General features: G+C 39.4%; 1 long non-coding RNA gene across 1 annotated transcript; it reads left to right on the top strand.

Annotated features, from left to right (window-relative positions):
- The first annotated feature begins 666 nt into the window (after positions 1-666).
- LOC127386673 (uncharacterized) lies at positions 667-4,674 on the top strand. Its single transcript, XR_007889953.1, has 3 exons — positions 667-834; positions 2,597-2,699; positions 4,496-4,674. It is a non-coding gene; the product is annotated as an uncharacterized LOC127386673 (long non-coding RNA).
- The last annotated feature ends 1,492 nt before the right edge of the window (positions 4,675-6,166 follow it).

Here is a 6,166-nt window from a genome sequence, read left to right as displayed (position 1 = left end):
CGTGCAGCCTCAGCAAGCTCAGCAAGAAAAAAGTGAAGTCTGATGTTTGGCAACATGATTGTGCAAGGAACACCGGGATAAATGGAGTGACAGCTAGCAACCAACTCCATCTTACTCCCCCTGAAGCTATAAAAAACAGACAAGAAGGATTAACTATAGTCTGAGTCAGCGCTGTTGGTTTTTTGAGTCGCAGAATCACAGAGGCAACACTGGAAAACCATATGCTGGAGAAGGAAAGAAGAAGAACATTATATAAAATAATATAATTTGTATTGTGGAGTTCTCAGGCCCAAAAAAAGGGAAACCTTTTTCCTCCATAATTAATTTACTGCATTGGCTATAATCTTTGTGAAAATGTAAAGAATTGCCTCTCTTTTTGTATAGTGACCCACTAGTTAGTGTCAGCAAAGAGTTGTTAGGCTGACCTGGATTTCTGGGCTACTGCTTCAACTTGCCCTTTTCTGATGAAAGCAGGGATTTAGTCGTGTTGTGTAACATTTGATGTTACAACCAGAACACGGTATGAACCTTCTGAACTGAAATTTTAATGTAATGCCAAATAGCTCTGTTAAGAGAATTAGTTATCTTCTCTTCCACATCTTTTTTTTAAGTTTAAATGAGGCAGATTAAGAGGGTCTTAAATTCTTATCTTTTTTGGTAGGATTGCAACACACAAGTTGAACCAAAGTACATGGGACTTCACTAAAAAGTATGTACCCAGCTGCATTGCTGATGTGGGTGAGTGAACTACAACCAGCCTAAGCCAGCTCCTGGATTTTGTCTTATCCCTTTACTCCTGGCTACACGTTTTGGACCTGAATTTCTGCTGATGAGGTAAAGAATTTGGCCTTCACATTGCAGAGACAAATAAAATCTCAGTATTGTGTTTGTGTTTGGATTGTTCCTAGTGGTTTTTTGTATTTTTTTTATTTTTCTTTTTGCTCCAGTGATTCATTTATGAGAAAATATTATGAGATTCAGGCTTCTGATGGTATTTCCATTACTCAGGAATTGAAGTACTCTGAGCAGGCCAGGAGTTGCATAAAGATAAACACAGGTACTCATAGTGAACCCAAATACTTTCATACAAAAAAAAAATGTACAGTTTGTGCCCCATGCTACTTGCCTAGCAAACTTTGTGCTGTGGATTTATGGCTGTTGTCACAATACTTCTTTTTTTTCTCAGAAGAAAGCTTTTTCCAAGAACTAAATTAAATTCATAGACAGTGTTAAAGTAAAAAATATTACCAATACAGATATGCACATTTATCTGCATATGCATAATCAGTTCTTATAGAGATCTGATCTAAATCCAGCGGATTAGAATATATGATCATTAGTTTGTTTTGAGTTTGGAGCTCCAGGGTGGATGTTGGAATTCCAGATAATGTATTTAGTTTGTGAAAAGGCACCAGCTTCTCTGCAGTTCACTGTCATTTCCTCAAATGTGCTTCCTGAGAGTCATATGAGAATCTTCCATTTCAAATAAATTCAAAGCCATGTGTCAGTTACCAAATGTATCATAAAAAATACCATAATTTCATGTACAAGTCTTTTTGAGAGTAATCTCCTTATACAATTTCTTGACTCTTAGCTCAATGTTTTCCAGCAGTTGTGGTGTAGCAGCATGAAGATCATGTTTTATTCTAGTTATGAAGTTTTAGCTATATATTATTACAGACTTTACAAGCAGTTCGATGTGCTTGGAACCAGAACATGGGCCAAAATGAATAACGTTTTGTCATCAGTGAAGTTCTGCTGCTTCAGAGAAAGTGATCTTACCTTCATAACCAGCAATGATCTTACATTTTATATCTTCAGATGAAACTTGGTCTCTTGTGGCCATGCTAGAAAAGTGATACATTTTCTATTTGCTCTATGAGCAGACTTTGGTTTGCCCTGGCTTTCTCTTTTGCTGCATAATAAATAAGGAGTGTCGTTCAGGTTTTATTTTTCCTATTCCTAAATGAGAAATCTCATTCTCATTTCACATAGAGACGTTTCAGGTGCTTTACTAACATTTTATTGTCTGCCTTGGTAACAAATATGCTCTGTCCAGAAACACTGTGACTTCCATTAGACTGTTCTATTCATTTGACTCAAGTGGACAATAAAACATGCTGAATGACAGTGTGTCACTGATGACTACAGGGCTTTAAAGAAAAACCATTCTGCCTCCTGCCTTTTCATAGGTTTTCCTTTATCTGAGGGTTCCTCCCCCATTGTTTCTTAATGCAGATGTGGCCTTGATCTATTTTTTTTAATTTTAGTGATTAGCCCAGCATAAAGCCTTGTCAGATAAAACTGATTACATTATTTTTTCCAAAAGGGAAAGTGGGTACCAAGATCTTGAATATTAGTGAGTACCCTGCCCTTGGGAAAATACATGTTGGCTACATGTATTTTTGGTAAATTCTTCTGCAATACTTGAAAAACATTGGGTGAGGCCTTCTGAATAAAGTGTATATACATCCATCTGCTCAGGGTGTAGATGGAAGAGATGACTGTGCGAAAAATGGCTAGTTTGGGACTTTCAGTCAGGGTATGAATTGGTGAAGTATCTGGAATGGTAACAAAAGGCTTGTCTTCCACTCAGGTTGGACTTTACCACGTTACAGAAGCCTGGTACAAAGCTGGCACCACGGATGTTCCTCTTTGGCTTACACAACACATCTCCTGTGCTGCACAGAGATGGGGAGGTACCTTTACATTTTTTTTTAGTCCTCCTAGTCAAGCAGAAGCATAGGTGGGGTAATCCTTCTCTCTATTAACTAGGCAGGACACTTAAGCAACATTTGCCTGACATACTTCTGGTTTTCTGGAGTCAATCAGAAGTCCCTTATCCTGAGGGATCAACAGGGCCTTCCGATGCCCTTCAGACATTAGATAGCAAGATGTGATTTTCAAGGTGACCCAGGAAATATTTATTTCTGAAATGCAAGTGGGGGTTTCTCCTGTTTATCATGTATTTCTTCTGCAGGGAAGGAGTGTTCCAAAGTTCATTGGAAATACCACCTCCCACTCTGAATGCTTATGTTTTGGTCCTTAGAAGCAGCAAGTGGCTGTAACTTGGATGCACTGGCTTTCTTTCAAGAAATTGGTTCTTGAAAACTAGGCCCTGAGCAATCAGCTAAGGGTTTTCATGTGTGCTTCTTTGAAGATGGAATAGATAACACAACATTATTAGAGAAACACACAATGCTCCAGCAAACACATCCCTTACTCTCTACATGATGCCCTACCTTGTGTGCAGCCGTGCAGACCCCCGCCTTCACCTCCTGGAGATAAGGTCTCTGGGGCTGCAAGATCTTTGGGAGAGGCAGCATCTATTCAGTACCTGTGAGTGCAAGACATAGCATAACTGTGACATCTAGAAGCCACTGCCACATTTCCAGGACCAGGCTGTGAATCTCTCTACTTGTAATAAGCCATTTCTTACTCAAGCAACCTCTGTGAAACTGCTGCTTGCAATATGGACCAGAATAAACAATAATGACAGAAATAATAATAACAGTGCATTTCTGTGGCTGCCTCCCTTTTCTATTAAATGGAAGACACTCAGGTAGCACAGGATGGATATGGTATAAAACACAGATGTATTGTATTTGGAAGTAGTAGTAATACTGGCAGCCCACGCAAGGTAACTTAATGAACCATCTTGGAGAATGATGATAGTCTGTGCTCATGATGTTACCTCTCTCCACCTCTTAAAATTACTTACACTATTTACAACATCTCTTGGTTGAGTAGGGATTTATTGGTGTTGCTCCACATCCAACTAAATGTTGAATCTGACGTCATGCAGTACTGCTCCATCCCTGGTTGAGGGTACGAGTGGGAAGACATACAGAACTTACTTCTGTGACATTCCCATCAACAGATACATATGAATTGATAGAAATAACCTTTTGTAATACCCACAGTTTTCTGTAGTTCTAATTTTTATTGTGCCTGCTGCCTGAAAGATGATAAGACTTATTCATAGAATTCACACTCCAGTGGTTTGATAAATTTATAACAGTCTGGAAAGGAGTTTCTTGGTGCAGTGCATGTTATTCATCAGGTCTCAGTTTTCCTTGGTTTTGGTCTTAAGGTTTTTTGTTTTGTTGTTTTTTTTCTGTGACATTTTTGGCTGACTTCTCTGATCTTCTTCCTACCAATAACCCACAAGGAAAAATAGCACTCGGGACAACTGAAACTGAATATGGTGTGGTGAAAAATATGTTTATATACCTTTATTATATTATCTCTTATTCTCTATCTGACAAATGAGAAGGCAAGAATATTGTAAAGTGATATTCTATAGCAGGCACAACGCTTATCAGTTATTTTCCTTTGACCTTCTGCCTTAGAAAATTAATTCACTTGAGCTATTCGTACACTGGAACATTAGGGAAAAAATAATGTTAGCACTAGTGAATATAATCTCTGCAGGAAAGCTGGGCGATTATTCAATGGTCTAATCTTATCTCTTGTTTCATTTTTATATGGCAAGTCTACATTTCAAGTATTAGATATACTGTGCTTCTGCTCAGTACCATCAAACCACAGTAAATAAACGCCACTAAGTGCCACCGTGAGTGAAGGAGCTTATAATGAGAAGTGTGAGTAGACATGTGTGCCATTCATCATTCTGTTCAGTCCAATATTGGGGCTCTTTTTATCAGCAGTATTCGTAGCAGTGTCATCACCTCTGGTATAAATCTTCTGTCGGTGTCTGTCGTCCCCGTGCCCTATTAAACTCATGCTCTCACATAATCACTGAGTGGCCTTTGGATGTCTTTCATTAACCTCTGACCTGAACCCCACTGGCTTCTTGTTGGTAGGTAAATCTATAACATGACATTTGCTTATGACTCAGCCTTTATCCTTGCTTAATAGTCCTGCCTTTCAATTTTCTTTCAATCTGGAGCAAAAAGATAGTTACAATCTTAAAGCACAGCTTGGATTTCAAAGGCTGGAACACAATATTCACCTAAGTGTCTCCTAATAGACTTTTTAATATTTTTCCACTGCTTTCTAAATCTTATCAATTGTAAATTAGTGCAGGACGTGCGCCTCACCAACAATATTTTTGTTTCTGACAGAATTCATTTTCTCTCAGATATTTTCTTCTTGCTGTGTTCCCCTAATCAGGGATTAGGGATTGATTAATTAAAATTCAATTATGCAGCTGTACCACAGCTTAGCCTAAAATGTCTGTTGCTGGAGATGAGGGTAGCTATTACACAGCAGCAGCAGCAGTAGTGGTAGTAGTAATAATAATCATAATCATAATAATTCAAGGTTTTGTTCTCCTGAGGCTCAAGTGGGCTGGAAAGTAGCTTACTCCAGGGCTCTATGCTGCCAATGTCTTACTGCAAAGCCTTGGTCAAGCTACTTGCTTTTTCTATGACTCATTTACCTCACTTGGAAATCGGGCCGTGGTAAAACCACTCTGCAGAGTAAAACATGAAAAATGGCTTCTATTTACCTCTTGTGAGCTCAGGAACTAGACTGATACTCTTATTAACCCTGCTCAGCTAAGTGTGTGTACAGAGTTCCTCCTTCAGCCCTACCTTCCCCCTGTGAATGTGCCCCTAATTACAGTTAACTGTAATTAGTACCAATTAACTAAAATTCTTACCGGTTGTATTCCTGCAAACCCATTGATGAAAGAGGCCCTGAGCAGTGAACAGGGAAGTCAGTGGTTGGGATTTGTGTGGGCGTTGGAAGTGGGGGGTTCATGGAAAACTGCAGGAGTGGCTGGTGCTCCTGGGATGGGGGGCTGCGGGAATGTGCTCAGGGTCAGAAATGGGAGAGGGGAAATGCATGCGGCACCAGGGGAAACTGGGGAACATGAAATGCAGGTGAGAACTGTGAAGGAGGCTGTGGGGAGAGGATGGGGCAGATGGGTTTGATGTCTGCAGGGTGCTGTGGTCCTCATCCAGCCTTTTGAGTGACCACAGGAAAGAGCACAGGGCTTCCTGATGGAAAATTAAGGTAAAAATCTGAGCAAAAGTTAGTGGAACGGCTTTTGCATTTCCTGCTAAAGGGTTGTAAATCATTCTGAAGCAATGTTAAAATAAGAAAAAAATTGGATGACATTATCTTCTCAACTTTATATATACCTTTAATAAAGGTATTTTAGCAGACTTTTGTACTTACAATACTCCCAACTAACTTG

The sequence above is a fragment of the Apus apus genome, chromosome 6, assembly GCF_020740795.1.
Source record: "Apus apus isolate bApuApu2 chromosome 6, bApuApu2.pri.cur, whole genome shotgun sequence".
Taxonomy (NCBI): Eukaryota; Metazoa; Chordata; class Aves; order Apodiformes; family Apodidae; genus Apus; species Apus apus.
Note: the sequence above shows the minus strand (reverse complement) of the source record. Positions and strands in the feature narration are given on the sequence as shown.